The following is a 15,467-nucleotide window of genomic DNA, read 5'->3' as shown; positions in this document are numbered from 1 at the left end:
CGTTTGGGCCGGGGGAGCGCGGTGGCGGCGCGGTGTTCGGGTTCCTCCTCCTGTGCGAGGAGGGACAAAACACAGCGAGTAGTTAAACCTGGGCTTGAGCTGTACGTCGGGGGCATCCGTACCGGTACATGCTAGGCCAGCCTGGTTACTGCTAGGTGCGCTCTGAGCTGTCGGCCCTTACGGTATTAGCGTGTTCGTGCTGGCGGGGCGGGGTCTTGCTTCGACTTTCATTTACCAGGCTTTGTAAGGGCTCTCAACTTTGGGGTACTTTCAGCTGACCCTCCGAGTGCAACTTCAGCTTAAGACTTGAATGATTTGGAGTCACTCAACAGAGATACAGGTAGCTGCATTGCAAGCTATCAAAAGATAGCTTGGTCCTGTAGCTAGCGTGGATGTTTGTGCTGGGCTGCTCTTTCCCACTCGATTTGCAGTGATGTGAATTGAAGCCCTCAAATTGGTGAGCACTCCCTTTACAAAAGTTACGAAGTGATTCCAGTAAGGTTCGTTAGCCCTCATAGGAAATAACAGCACCCTTGTTACTTGTTGAAGTGAACGAATGTCACAACTTATAATGCCGTGAAGCTCTCTTGGTTCAGTACGCAGTGTTGGCAACCATTGTAAAACACTTGAGTGTAGAATATATTAAATAGTGGATGGAAAAATAAAACTGGATTTTCTCTAAAAAGTCAAGTTATCTAATAGGTGATAGAGGAGATGAGGTAAAAATAACACAGGGGTAGCATTTATCTTGTATGAAACAGACTGAACTATGGTTACTGCTCAGAATTGTAAGCAGTAAAAATAACAAGGACAAATCTTACGGAATGAGTTTGATGCTCATCCAGCTGCCTTAGTGCACAGCATGCAAAGCTGTGCATGTATTTCAGGTGTGAGAGGGAACACTGATTCATAATACAGTGGAACTGGTATTCATCACAGAGTCGTGGTAAGAGCTCAGTCATGAGGCTGGTGTCCGTGCTAAATTTTTTTTTAATAGCTCTCGACAATTCCCCTGAATACAACCAAGAAGCGCACCCACTTGTAAGCTGGTGCATAAATTTCCTTCTCGGTGCTTTTGTTTTTTTCATGCTTTTCTAGAAAAAACCTGGAGCAATTCACACGACTCACTTCAAAGATGTGCGATGGCATGGGGATGTTTCTTCTCCTGGAGAGGGGAAGTGGAGGGCAGCAGAAGAGAGACCTAGAAACTCCAGATTTCCTCTGGAGGGATCCCCCTTAGAGTTTTCGGGATTATTATCTGTTATAGGGTGGTGTGTACGGTGGTTTGTATATTTCCATGTATGCATTATAAGTGTCTGCAGCCAGTCTAGAGCTTTTAAATCTCGGACTGGTTGTGTTTAGATGACCAATTCTTCAGCTCCTGTGCTGTGCATGCGTTAGGTTGCCGGATGTGCATATGGTCCAGAACTTGAATCTGACTAATATAGCTTCAAAAATGTGCAAAGTCATATTTTGAAATATTGCAGCTGCAGAGGTGCAGACCTAGAAATGTGACTGCTTGAGTCTTCAGGAGTCTCGAGTGAGAATTGTTTTGACCTTTTCTATCCTGCCAATCTTGATATTGGAGCTAAATTTCCTACTGCTGGTTGTCTTAGAGGGAGGGGAAGGAGTGAACTCTGCTGCTAGTGAGAATTTGAAAGATCGGGGAAGGAAATGGAAGAGAGAGAGAGAGAGGAAAGGGAAGAGTTGTAGAAGGGTGAAATGACTCCAATAATAAGAAGATCTGATTTTCCTTATGCACAGTAATAAACTTGATGATAAATAAACGGCTTAGGTTACTGTTAGGAAGAGAACACCTCCCTTTGATCCACATGCACCCTTTGTGTTGTCATCCGAGGGAGACCGTCAATGGCTGATTGGGGATAGGAGTGCATATTTGGACTGTAATGAAGTACAGAATCTAGCTAACCGCTCGAAATGCAGTTGGCATTCCTCATTTTGACCGACTGCTGGCAGATGGCCTGGCTCTCAGGTTGACTAGTGGCCCTGTACTCAGCCTGCTTCTTCGCTATGTGCAGGCTGTCTTCTAGCCCAGTAGGAGAGCAGTAGCTTTCCTTGTCTCAGCAGAGAGCTCTATCTGTATTTCCAATACTTTCCCCAAATTCAATTGAAAGGTGACAGTACGGATGTTGCAAAGCAGTTGTTACAGAAGATAGTTACTACTGGTTTGCTGTCCTCAAATTATTTAGAAACACAGGCTTTAAACAAGTGGGGAGGAATGATCTGTAAGCGCAAGAGATAACTTGCTTTAGAGTTATGACTTAGTGTTAGCACATCACAAATGGTGAGTAGAAAATGATGATATAGTTTTGAATCTTTAAAGATCTAATCAGAATTGGAAAACCTTCTATCTTGTGAATAGAGAAGAAGTATTTTTATTTTCTTCGATAGTCCAAAACCAAGGGCCCTCTGAGAATCACCTTGGTGAGAAAAAACTATCAATGTAACATAAAATAAAAATGTGGTATGGCACATTTATGTAGATGTGTGTTTTTGATACTGTAAAGCTTTTTTCCTGCTGCACAGTATTAAAAAGTGAGTCTTTGCAATACACACAATAAGTAAGCGCAGCGATTTTTACTTTCAAGCACTTACTACACCAATTCTCTCCTGTGTTGCAAAGTCACGTAGCTCCAGTTGAGTAAGGAATTGTATTGCATCTGATTTTTTTTTTTTTTGGCTGACATTCAAACCACCTCATTGCTGTGTCAAGTGCAGTTGGTATATCTGAATGGGATGGGCAATGCTGCCTCGTGTCATCTTTTCAGATGTTTTTTCTGCTGTTTTCACTGCTGCAGTGATCTCATCATTCATAATTTGGTGTCCAGGTCTATGTGTTAACTGTGTAGCCAGTTGTTAGTAGTGCTTCTGCTACAATCACTGCAGCTGCTGATATCATGAAGCAAACCATCTGAAGCGGTATCTGAGACTCCTCCAAACTTTTTTTATTAATGAATTTCAGTGTTAAATTACTGAGGCTTTGATTTCTTCCCCTGCGTGGTAGCGTGTTGTTGTCTGAGATATTCCTTCCTTGCTGTTTACTGTGAGAAGCTATTTCCACATTGCTGCCAGTGAGCTCCTGCTTGCAGTATTTTTAGAGAATCTGGATAACATTTGGACTGCTGAGTTATAAAATGCTACCTCAAATTGTAAAATTTCTGGGAGGTTTTATGGAGATTTTCATGGTGTATGTGGTGATAGGCACCTACAGTGTTCTGTGTTAGAGGTCAGTATAATCGGCTTTATATGTTTTTTGAAATATAAATCAGGTATTTAGTCTGCAACTTCTGAAACTTTCTAGAAGTTCTTAAACAGTATTACTGGCAGCCAACTTGAAGTTTCTCACTTTATATTGGAAGCTGTGGGCTTCTGGGGCATAGACATCTGTCTCCACATGCAAATTTAAGTTGCCATTACTTTTTGATTTCTCTGACATTTCCGGCCATTTTTTAATTTCCTGGATAAAAAAATTAAATAAAAAAGACTGGAGGTAAACCTAATACCTTTTCATGATATTTTGCATTTGTTTGGATGGTGGTTAGGCATAGAAAACATTACTTCTGGGCAGTGTTGTTCCTTGGCGTTTGCAGAGAAACTCTATATTTGGTCTTTGTAGTGTCTTTTTGCCCCTTGTATACTGTTTGAATCTTGTGGATACCTTCAAATTTGACAGGAGAGTGAAAATTTCGGGAATTTTCAGAGGGGTTTTTTGTCCCGTTCTTTTTAAAACCACCTCCCCCACCCCCAGCAAATGTAGGAAGATAATACATATGCTACTTTGTGACCCTCTTTGAGTCTTCTTGCCAGGTGACTAGTATAGCATAGGCTGGCTGTGGTAGTGGAAGGGGTGTATAGGCAGGTATTGGAAGCCTTTCAAGAAAACTTTCAAGTTAGACCAAGGTGCCAGTTTTAAAAGGAAAACATGGAGTCTTAATAAAAGGTCTTAAAGAAGACACTGATAACTTTCCACAGCCTTTTCCTTAAAGAAGTTTTTAGTAGACACTAGAGAATAAAAACAGCAAATAATCCAACTAGAGGCAAAAATCTTGTTTGGACCACCTTCTTGTGGTGGTATTAACTTGAGCAACTTTGAGGAACAAATCTATAGTACACCAAGCTTTCTACGTACTGATGTTAATGTTTTTTTTATCGCTTTGCACACAGTTATTTTATACTGTACTTGTCTGTTATGTTTACACGGCTTTCAGTGTATCATCAAAATTTTTTTTATGTAATACTACAAAACAAAAACACATTTTCGTAGTTACCTGTGACTGGTGGGTTAATAGTGAGAAGCAAGTGGCAAATTTTGCAATAGATGGCATTTGGACAGAAGCTCTGTATAAATTTTTGTTTGCTTTAACCACACTTTGATAGTTGACTCCGCACTGTATATTAATGCAAGGCTCTAATGCAAAAGTGCTCAGTCTGTATAACCACAGGAATGGTTTATACGATTAGCTTAGTGAATTTAGTTATGCCTCACTCTACTATAGCTAGAGATGCACCATGAAAAGCTTGATCTGTGCTAGTACGTAGATAATCCTCTAGGAATTTGCATAGGATCTCAGCTTCACAGTTCCAAAATCCTGTAATCTGCTGTGGAAAATTTGAGAATGAGGTCATTCTCAAGGGAGAGTGATGCTGACCTTAAAAATGCCCCTCTTCACGTTACTGTTGTTTGGCAACAAGGTCGTCTTCCAAGAATGGGTAGATTCTGGATTTTTTTTTCTGGGAAGGTTCTGTTACCTGGACTACATTTCTCTTCATTGCCCTGTAAGTGACTTTGTAGTGGTTAAAATTGTTTGTGTGGTGATGGGAACTGGAGAACTAGAAGTACCAGAAGTACATGAGGGAAGATTGTGAGCGATCCAGATTTCACGGTGCTTGCTTAGCAGAAACGTAGCTTCAAGTTGCTGGACAATTGTCCATAGATTGAGTACTAGTTAATGGTTTATAAATCTACTGTTCCACTGTTCTTTCTTTTTTTTACAGCCGATGCCTTTGACATGTTGACACTTAGAACATTTCTTTTTTTTACAGCCGATGCCTTTGACGTGTTGACACTTAGAACGCTTTCTTGCTTTTTATTTTTTGGGGGGTAGATACAGTTGGGGCTGGTGATGGGGTCTGGGAACCCGCAGGGTGGTGGAAGCGTTAGTGTACAGAGATGTTAGCCCAGTAATGAGTCTAGGAAGCAGAGGCATGTGGGATGCTGACACTTGGGGATTATATGGCAAGGAAGAGAAGAAATTCATGTGGTGGCCAGCTACTGGAAACCACAAGTGCAGCCTTCTATTTATGATGTTTGACCTTTGCTTTACAGTTTAATGGGCTTTATTGCTAATTTTTTTTCCCTAAAAGGCAGACATTATTTTCAGAAGACTTTTTCCAATGCAGTTGTTTTACAGTGATATAATTCTAATCTAAACATTCTGAAATCTCTCTGACAATATGACATCTGCTTAGGTAACCAATTTATTTTCGGTAATGCTGGTTATAGCCAGTTCTTTACATAACTGTAGCTAATGAATTGATAGACCCTGGAAGAATTTGGGCCAAAATTTGATGTACTGTTATAAAAAGTTTTTGAATTAAGTCTTTGTGGTTTTCTGAGGCAGCTTTATCCTTATATGTAGAAGACAGTTTTGACTGCTATGTTTCACTTTCTCCTACTGCTTCCCCCTCAAAAATCAAAGCAAAAACATGCGTGCGGTTTACCTTCTTATGTGCAATTTATCAGTTCTTGGTGAAAGAGATCAGTGTGATCTTCCCCCTTATCCCACTCTGACAGAACAGGAAAGAATTGCCATTTGGCAAGTAATTATTACTTGTCTGTGTGCCAATATGTTGCTTTAAGTTTCACCCTAAGCAGCTAGCTAAAACCTTTAGTTTCTATTTCATACCCCAAAATTAATCCGAACTATTAGATGTTGTTGGAAGATAATGGCACTGGTAGCTGGCAAGGATTTCCTGCAATCAGAATAAAAAAAAAATATGAAACGAATGCTGTATATAGTCTGAATTGAAATGCTAAAGTTGGTGGTGTACTTCTGTGGTTTTTGCAGAGAGCCAGCACAAGGTGGAAAAGTTAGGTTAGTTAAGTTAGTTAAGACCTAGTTAAGTTAGATTAACCAGAAGTTCTCAAGGTGCTTAGCCTGCAGTTCATGTTGAGCAGCCTTACTGTATAAACAGACTTAGCCTGGGCTGTGTTGGCACAAAAGTTTTTGTGCCGCTGCAGTAAACTTGGACTGAGGGGACTGATTTGGCTCAGAACTCTGCAGTAAAGGTTGTTTCTTAAGCCAAATCAGTTCTGTGATCTCATTTGTTGTTTGACTTTGCAAATGCTTGGGCTGATGAAAGGGGTGCATGGAATGGTGACTGTACAAATTAGCGCTGCTGCTGAGAAGTTAGGGCTTCCCATTCAGACAAACCCTTGTGTTTTGTGAGAAAGGAAAAGGTGGAGGTAGTTACAGATGTGAGTGAAGTTGATCAGGAAGGACTGAGAACCAGGCTGAAATGGTGGGGACAAAAGCAATTTGACTCAATTGTAAACTCAACAGCTGAAGCCAATGAAGAATGAGATAAAGGACTTGCACTAATTTTTAGTCATTGAGAGTGGAACAGGTGTAACTTTTCTTTTAAATCTCTTTGCTTTTCGTTATTGGTAGTGACTTTTCATCTGCTTCAGAAATCTTCCTGGGGGACTTGGCAGCAAATGTCTAATCTCCCCTAGGAAGCAAATATTGAAGAGACTGATGAGCAATCAGTTAAACTGAAAGATATCTCTTTTTTTCCTCATCACATCTTCTCCCACACAAATTGGTATGTGCAGTACCCTCCAAGTGATAAGTGTTATAATCTCAACTATAGCAGAAAATGGAGCTAGTGGCTTTCATTTTAAGTCTGTCATCTCTTTTTGAAAAACTCTGATTTGCAATATCATCTGGAGTCTGAAACTGTCTACCACATCCTCTCTAAAAGTGCTTCTGGATAAAACAGTTAAAACACATTTCAGATTAAAAGTTACCTTGTGATTTATGCTGTAGTGGGTTGACCTTGGCCAGATGCCCACCCAGCCACTCTCTCTCTCTCCCCACCTCAACCAGGCAGGGGGAGAAAATAAGATGGAAAAGCTCATGGGTCAAGACAAAGACAGGGAGGTCACTTACCGATTACCATCACGGGCAAAAAAGACTCAACTTGAGGAAAATTAATTAATTTATTGCCAAGTGAAATAGAGTTGGATTGTGACAAAGACAAAATTAAAACAACACCTTTGCCTCCCTTTTCCCACACTCAACTTCAGTCCTTCACTCCTGACTCCACCACCTCCCCTGTCCCTGATGATTGCAGGGGGATGGGCAATGGGGGTTTGTGGTCGGTCCATAACAGCTCCTCTCAGCTGTTCCCTCCTCCTCAGTTTTTCCCATGCTCCAGCGTGGCCCTCTCCATGGGTTGCAGTGTGGATGTCTGCTCTGCTCTGGTCCTCCATGGGCTACAGGGAATCTCTGCTCCGGTGCCTGGAGCACCTCCTCACCCTCCTTCTCTAACCTTAGTGTTCACACTAGTTTTGCTCACGCTTCCCCCTCCCCCTCACTATTCTCTGTGTGTTGTTTTCTATCTGTTCTTAAATACATTCTCCCAGACGAGCCACCAGCTTGGCTGATGGGCTCAGCTGTGCCCTGCTGCAGGTCTGTTGGAGCTGGCTGTGTCTGGCATGGCGCAGCCCCTGGCCTCTTCCCACAGAGGTCACCCCTGGAGCCCCCCGGCTGCCAACACCTTGACACCTACACACTGTACATATGCCTAGATGGATATGCAGTTAAATTTGACCATACCAAATACAAGTTTTATGTCCAAAAGAAGTGAGGCAAGCTGATGTGTATTTCTTTCAATCTGGGTGCCTCTTTCGTTTTGCCAGTAACTTTCCTGTAGGCCATTTTGGGACTATTCATGCAGCATTGCATCCTATTGTTCCTTTTATAAATGGCCAAAGCTACTGAAGAAGTTTGTTTTGTAGCCAGCTGTTTGGAGACTCTTGCTTGTAGCACCTATGGAAGAAACCTATCAAGAGATGTACAGATTTCATTCACTCACACTGGTGGAAGATGCTTTCACCCACAGCCAATGCCAGCTGTTCATCAGTGTCTGCTGGAAGTTACTGTCCTCTGCTAGATGGCAGCAGAGTTTGTATGCTGCCAGTCAACATTTTTCGGGTTAAAGATCTAGCTAAGAGAGCCCAGCTCACTTTTCCTGAGTTGAATTGGGAATGCTGACAGGGTTTACTTTCTCAGTAGGTTTGCAGGGTGATGTTTTCTGGCAAGGGGGCAGCAATAAGCACTGGGAGTTGAGCTGTAATTCCTGTTGCAGATTAAGTCTTATTAAGACAAACATACTCATCTGTCATCTGTCTTCCCTCTGTTCAGAATAAAGCCACCTAGGGTTAGTTGAACCTACAGGTAAAGGTGGATATTACCTACATTTTTTCACTGTCTGAAGTAGATTAGAGAGGGCTTGTACTTTGCCTTGGCCTGACAAAGTTGTAGGGGTGTAACCTCCATCTTAGCAGGTGATGCTGAAGGTAAATTACTTGACTACTGCATAGAGAATTGAGCTAGTAAATATGCTGCTGAAAATATAAGGAAAGAATCATTCCCCTGAGGCTTTGCATAAAGATGCGATATTGTGCCATTTTAAATATTTAACAGCTCTAAGACCTGCAGTATTTTCTCTTTGTGTAAGAGGCCTTATTAATGTTTTCTGTTTTGAAGTTTCAGAATAATTTTATCACAGCTATGTTGACCTCTGAAAGTTAATAATGTTCTCTCTTTTTAAGGTACTAGCATAAAGCTGCTAGTCATAAGGATGCTTTTCTGTAGTCTCGACACTACAAAAGGTTGCTAGATATCTTTGTAACAAGTAAGAAGATATACAGAGTCTTTGGTGTTTCAGACTTTTATAGATGGATGAAGACTTTAATTTAGCAGTTTACCATCTGTTACTGAAATTAGCCCTATTGGTAGTTAAGCTTCTTCCTTTGGAATGAGGAGATAGCCTCTGCATTTCCTTTTTAGGTTGGTTACAAAATAGTAATCTGTTACGCTAGTATCTCGCTGTGATTAACGCTGCAGTCTCAACTCTTTAAACCAGCCCTTTCACCAAAAGGAGCAGTCCATTCTCCCAACCTTCTGACAGCATGTGTTTGCACTCTCCTTTTTATTGGCACAGCTGTTTGCATGGACATGTGGTGAAGTGCATCAGGGACTCTTCTCTCTTGCGTGATTTTTTTCTTTTTTTTTTTTCTTCCAGATCGGCTACATGCTATGTTTCACCATGAGGTCGAGAGACAGCTATACAGGCAAAAGTGAAGGTGCATAATAGGCTGAAGTGGAAAGGCAGCACAGCTTTTTTTCTTCCTTTCCCCAGTGGCTGCTCATTTATCAGCTTAAAATGTTCAGGCTTTGTAAGGTGTTGGGATTTCTCTAAGCTCCCTTTGTTCTAATGGATTTTATTAATTTCACCAGGTGATTTCACAGCAGATATTAAAGGACTGTGTAGAGCAGAAGACCGTGTTAGATTCTGTCAAAAAGTGTATTCCTTCAATTGTAACATCTCACTAAAGACTACTGTATTTAACTTGTGGATTAGTATGCAGAATTTTTTACTTATTGAAGGTAACTGTATATATTGAATATGAAATAAGAAAACTGGGGTGTCAGGAAACTGAGTGTGCAGACAGCTGAATTACTAAGCAAAGCAAATTTGGCTGAAGAGTTGGAGCTTGGATTTCTTCTTTGAGCTAGTTTGTGCTGACTTTGCAAGCAAGCTTCTTTCTTAAATTCCAGTGGCCTTCATGCAGTACCCTTAAAGTTCCCGTATTTTGTAGGTGCTAGATATTGATTTGTTCTTAACTTTTTTTAGCCACATCCCTTGGCAGGCAGTGTGAAATTTGTGGTGATTAACTACTGCCATAGTACAGGGAACGGAATTCAATTATTTTTCCAAGCAAAGAATATAGTACTCCTTTCTAAAAAGCAATGAAGAGGCTTTAAAAATTGTCTAATCCCATGCAACAATTTCTTCCTTCACTACTGGAGTGATCTCTGTCAGACAGGTGAAACTTTAGAGATTTCAGTTCAGCTGCAGTGGCTCTGCTATGTAAGAAATAATGTTTGGGGTTTTTTTTTGCAAATACTTGCATACATGAGTTTTCTGAGTTTTTTTTATTTGCCAATATGCCACTGTTTGCTCCTGCCTTAGTCTGTTGATGTAAGACTTCTGAAGTAGCTTTTTGTTCTCCAAAAATGTAGCATACAGAAATCTTTTTTTGGTTGTTCTGACTGAGGCTTTGGCAGCTTGAAGCTTTTATAAACACTTCTGCAAGAGTGGAAGTGATTAATAGTATATTTCTAATGGATTCCTTCTTTATATGCTTGTTCATATCTCCATGTGCTCTAACAATTGATTTTCATGCATGTCTGTATGGAAGCATCTTCTGCGTTGTTCAGTTCACTTCCTTAAAGAAGGGCTCTGTCTGGGTGTACAAACCAGGAGAATCCTGGTGGTTATGTCTGCTTTTCCGTCATTTTTTTTTTTTCCTTCCACTGAAAGCAGGATAACCAAGCAAAAGTTCAAAGAGTGAAACATACGCCCCTGCAAATTGATCTCGTGTTTGTGTGGCTTCTCTCAGTCTTGGCGACCCGAAAAACCCTCACCCCCAGCTCCTGCTCTGTTGGTCTCTTCTAAAGATCACAGTGCTCTCTCTTTCTGAGGCTTCTTGTCCTCACAGGTTACTGTAAAAACAGGTTGAGAGTTTCTCCCCCCTGGGGTACAATTAGTTTTCAATTTAATGTCTTCATAGAAGAATAGCTATGCCGAATGTCAGCTACACCATCTGTCCCATCCGTATCATCTGTCACTCTACTTCAGGCCACCTGTGTTAATAAGAAAAGCTTTGCTTTTGCTTGTCAAAACACCTTCAACACTTCTGTGTTTTTTAACCACTGAATTAAAAATAAGAAAGATAAAATTGTGGGGAGCATAACCAGTTGTGAATGACAGTGGTGTGTTTCTTCTTTTTTTTAAGTACTGACTGGCATATATCTTCATTTTGGGTTTATTAATTTTCTTTAGTCAACGTAAATTGACATTAACTTGGAATTGGAAAAAGTGGAGTAAAAGCAGGAGTGAGAAGAGATCTCAATCTAAAAACATTGCAGAGTATGACAAATAGAAATAACTGCCTACGGCAGCATGGGATACTTCGTTAAATGCTTTAGAGTTCAAAATATGTCCTGAAATCTCTTCTGTGAAACTTACTTCAGTATGCTAGAGGAGAGCTAGTAAGAAACACTATAAAGTGCTGTTCTGGAACACTTACTTGATGGAAATTTGTACTCCCATGAAGACAAAACTAACTGCGCTATTGTAAAAACATTTATTGTGAGCAGCAGAACTGCAAAACCTGGTTTTCTGTGAATTTGTCCTTTTTCCTCTTTAGCATGTTAATATTTGGGTGTCCCAGCTCTTTTGTCCTTATTGGCAGGGGGTTTTTTTGCCAGGTGAAAATAGTACATAGTTGATTGGAATAAACTGGCCAAACAGCATGTAATACCAGAGTTCTTCATGTCTTTCTCTTTGGTAGCACTGAGCTTGTTTTCTGTCTTAGCCACTGACAGCTTTACAAAATGTGCAGAAAAGTTGAAATTGGACAAAGGGTTCAAAGGCAGTTTTGGGGAGGAAGGGGGAAGTAACAGATTGCACAAAACTCACTTCCTCAGCTAAAAAACTGTTAGAAAGATTTTTGCCTAAAAAGATACTGGGAAGTGAAGTATTGCATATACTTGATCGTCATGATTAGTTAAAAAAGGTGGGAAGTTAAAATTTTAATTAGAAGTGATTATTTATTTACTCATTTTAACATGTTTGAGAGACTATTTTTCATTGGGTAACCATCCTCTGGGGGAAGTAATATAAAATTACAAAATAAGATCAACGTGTAGTTAAACATTTCCTTGTGCACTCAATCTGCAAACATCTCATGACTCTCTTGCGGGTGATGTACAGGGTGGGGTGTTTTTTTTGTTTTTTCTTGGTAATGTACACTTAAAAAAAAAAAAATTTTAAGCAGTTCAGTTTCCTGACCTGGTACACAGTATGTTGCCCTGTATACTGACAACTGTTTCTCTCAAATATGACTTATTTCTCCAAGTCTTATTGCAAGTCAAATTGATTTTAGTATCACGTCTTTAACTGGCCATCTTACTATAAAATGTGGAAGTGAAGTCCCTGATATCACCTTAGAACTGGACCTACTTGTATGTTTAAGCATTTTACATGCTTAGATCTTAAAATGTAACTTTCTGATTCATTTCTTCCTTTCTGTTCCTTTTCCATGGTTTCCCCCAAAACATATTGAAGATATTGCTATAAATTTCTTCATAATTGAAGGGCAAAAGCCTTATTTACTGTCAAAATTTAGCAGGTGGTGTTGATGTATTTAAGTACAAACATTTCACATTCTTTTAATAAATGGCATCTTTTTTGTGTTTTTCATAGCCTAACAAGCTTGTCTGTGTTATACTGTTCTAAAAAGATGCCTTTTCTGAACCGAAGATGCTTCTCAGCTTTTGCATAAAATGGTAGTGATGTATGTTCACAAGTCATGACCTATCATTTTGCGTGTGTCTGAGAAGTTTAGCCTGGTGCTTGCGCTCTCGGCATGATGGCTGCATCAGAGCCTGGCGGGTATGGAAGATGAGTGTAACCAATTCCCTCACAGATTTCTTGCGAGTATTCCTCCTCACCTCTGTTTGAAAACAGCTTCAATTATGCTGATAGTGGTGGAGCTCCATGCATAGTGCAGGAAGTGAGGCGTGCTTGGTTAAAGCATTTTTCATCTAATATTAATGTTCCACAGGGGGCCTGTATGGGTTCTGAGTAGCCTCAGCACTAGTGTAGCTGTATGCAGCATAAATGCTTTTCTTTGCACTCCCTGTTTCTTGGGGTGTTTTATAGCAAGGTAACTGTGGCCACATAATGGAGAGGCATAAAGGGCTATCTGAATGTAATGACATGCTAGCAGTGGTATAGCCCCTTCAGTATGATGCGATACCTCGATTAAAAGAATCGTTTTTCTCATACGTGGGCGCTTTCATTGTTTATTGACAAATGGTTTTTAGTGGCAGAATGCGCTGCTCGCAGCCAGGCGTTGCTCCCTCAGTTACGCTGGCAGGTAGAAGTGCTGATGCTGCTGCCAGAGAACTGCTGATTTTGGGTTATTTTAAGCCAGGATTGGCTGCCCAGTATGGTTACAGTCAGCATACTGGCATAACTAGGGAGGCAGTCTGGGGACCAGAATGGCTGAGTGGGGGCTAGGGACTGCTGAGATCAGCCCAGCTATAAAAATGTGTTAACCTTATTATTAAAAAAAAAAAGTCTTAAATTTGAGCATGCCCATAAGAACCAAAACCATGATTTGCCTACTAGCATGTATCTGGCTGGTGGTATCTGTAGCGTGTATCTGTCCAGATGGTAGCAGCTGTGAAGAAGTTTAAAAATTTGGTCTTTTTGTTAGTTCTTTCCTTTTTAATTTCAAGTTGCCTTGCTGTATTTCAAGTTGGCTTGCTGTATTAGTTTGTATTTGGCATAAGACACTGTTTCTTCTGCCAAAACTGTCAAACTGTAATAAGTATATGATCCTTCATAGGTGGAGATCCAAATTGCCCCATTTACCTGCAGCAGCACTCATACTGAAACCTTGCTGAAAGAAATGGAGAATGTTTTATGCATTTACAGGGATAATCTATAGTTTCTTACTCACTGACTTTCATACTACTGAACTAAAGCTTTGAGCATTCGTTATAACTGCTTTTCTACAGAATTACTGTACAAGTAAATAGCCAGCAGAACACAAATTCCGAGTATGTTATAAATTTATGTGTATAACTTAAAAAAATATACTTGCGGAAGTGAGTGTAGACAGCGCTAAGAAGCTTGGCTGTCCTTCCGGTAAGGTGTGTAAGTGACATTGGCTGCTAATGCCTATGCAGATAAGTAGGCAATATGTAGTCACAACAAGGAATTAGACCGGATAAATTAATTTTTATGTGTGCATATGTAAATAGTAATAACTTCAGTATTACGATGTGTAGGACTTTGACAATTTTGAGACGAATAACTGGATTTTGGCATTAATTACTGTGACTTCACTTCTTTATATTATGTATTTGATCATTTTTTGCTAAAGTGAGGTGTTATTTAACTACATCAAGACAGCCATATTGCTTATATGCTGTGTAAATTTATTTCATTAAAATGCCAGTATCGTAACAGTCCACATATGTTTGAAGAACGTATTAAGCCTAGTACAGGTAATCTGTCTAATTTGTGCTTGTATTAGTGCTATTGTAGACACACAGAATAAATATGCTATAAAACTAGAATGATAAATTAATATTACACCTACAAGTTACCATTTTTCTTCAGTAGAAACGTGAAAATTTTTCTTTGAAAGCCATACAGAAAGGTGGTGAAAAAATTAACTATACATAGTAAATACAAGCTAGAGGAAAAGCAGGAAATGAGGCTAAAATTACCTGAAGAAATGAGGCTTTGACAGAACTTCTTGTCCCTGCCTGATGTCCTTTTGCCCGTTTTGGCTGCAGGTTCTTTTTTATAAGAAGTAGCAGAATGGTGCCTATAAGACTTGTGAAGGCTGGCAGCAGAGGAGAGGGAAAGATGTACAGGACTTAGTCAGTCTGTCTGCTCAGTGCGTTAGCGGGACGGAAGGTCAGAACGTGGGCAGCTCTTAGCTACGGCCACAGCGTGGTGCCTGAGGTAGGATCGGTGCTGTGGGCAGAAGAATTGAGCAATAAAGGATACAAATCTCTGTAGGAAACCAGGCTTCCCTAATTTTACAGAACAACTTGCCTGTCTCCTACTGTTTGTTAGGGTGACTTTAAACGTGGTTATATGTAGGCTGAAAGTGCTCACACCAAAGCTATTTATGCATATATGTGTAAATATATAAAACATCCTTATAAACACCTTTAGTGTTGCAGCAGAGTAGTACTTCGAATTCTTCAAAGTTGAATCTGATTCCAGTACAAATGTTCATCATAACAAACCAGTCCACTCTTGTTAGAGTAAATCTTGAACGCTTTCTGTGAGTGATTAGCCCTTTTGGTTTTTCACTTATGGGGCTTTCTGTTTAAGGTAGAATCATAGAATCATTAAGGTTGGAAAAGACCTCCAAGATCATCGAGTCCAACCGTCAACCCAACACCACCATGCCCACTAAACCATGTCCCTGAGCGCCTCATCTACACGCCTTTTAAATACTTCCAGGGATGGGGACTCAACCACTTCCCCGGGCAGCCTGTTCCAATCTTTAACCACTCTTTCAGTAAAGAAATTTTTCCTCACGTCCAATCTAAACCTCC

At 40.2% G+C, this 15,467-nt stretch overlaps 1 protein-coding gene across 1 annotated transcript in view; it reads left to right on the top strand.

Annotated features, from left to right (window-relative positions):
* The window catches only part of UBE2N (ubiquitin conjugating enzyme E2 N), a 23,102-nt gene that overhangs the window by 4,030 nt on the left and 3,605 nt on the right, over positions 1-15,467 (top strand). The gene's annotated exons all lie outside the window — the stretch shown is intronic.

The sequence above is a fragment of the Aptenodytes forsteri genome, unplaced genomic scaffold (assembly GCF_000699145.1).
Source record: "Aptenodytes forsteri isolate BGI_AS27 unplaced genomic scaffold, ASM69914v1 Scaffold53, whole genome shotgun sequence".
Taxonomy (NCBI): domain Eukaryota; kingdom Metazoa; phylum Chordata; class Aves; order Sphenisciformes; family Spheniscidae; genus Aptenodytes; species Aptenodytes forsteri.
This window is presented reverse-complemented; position numbering and strand designations above follow the sequence as displayed.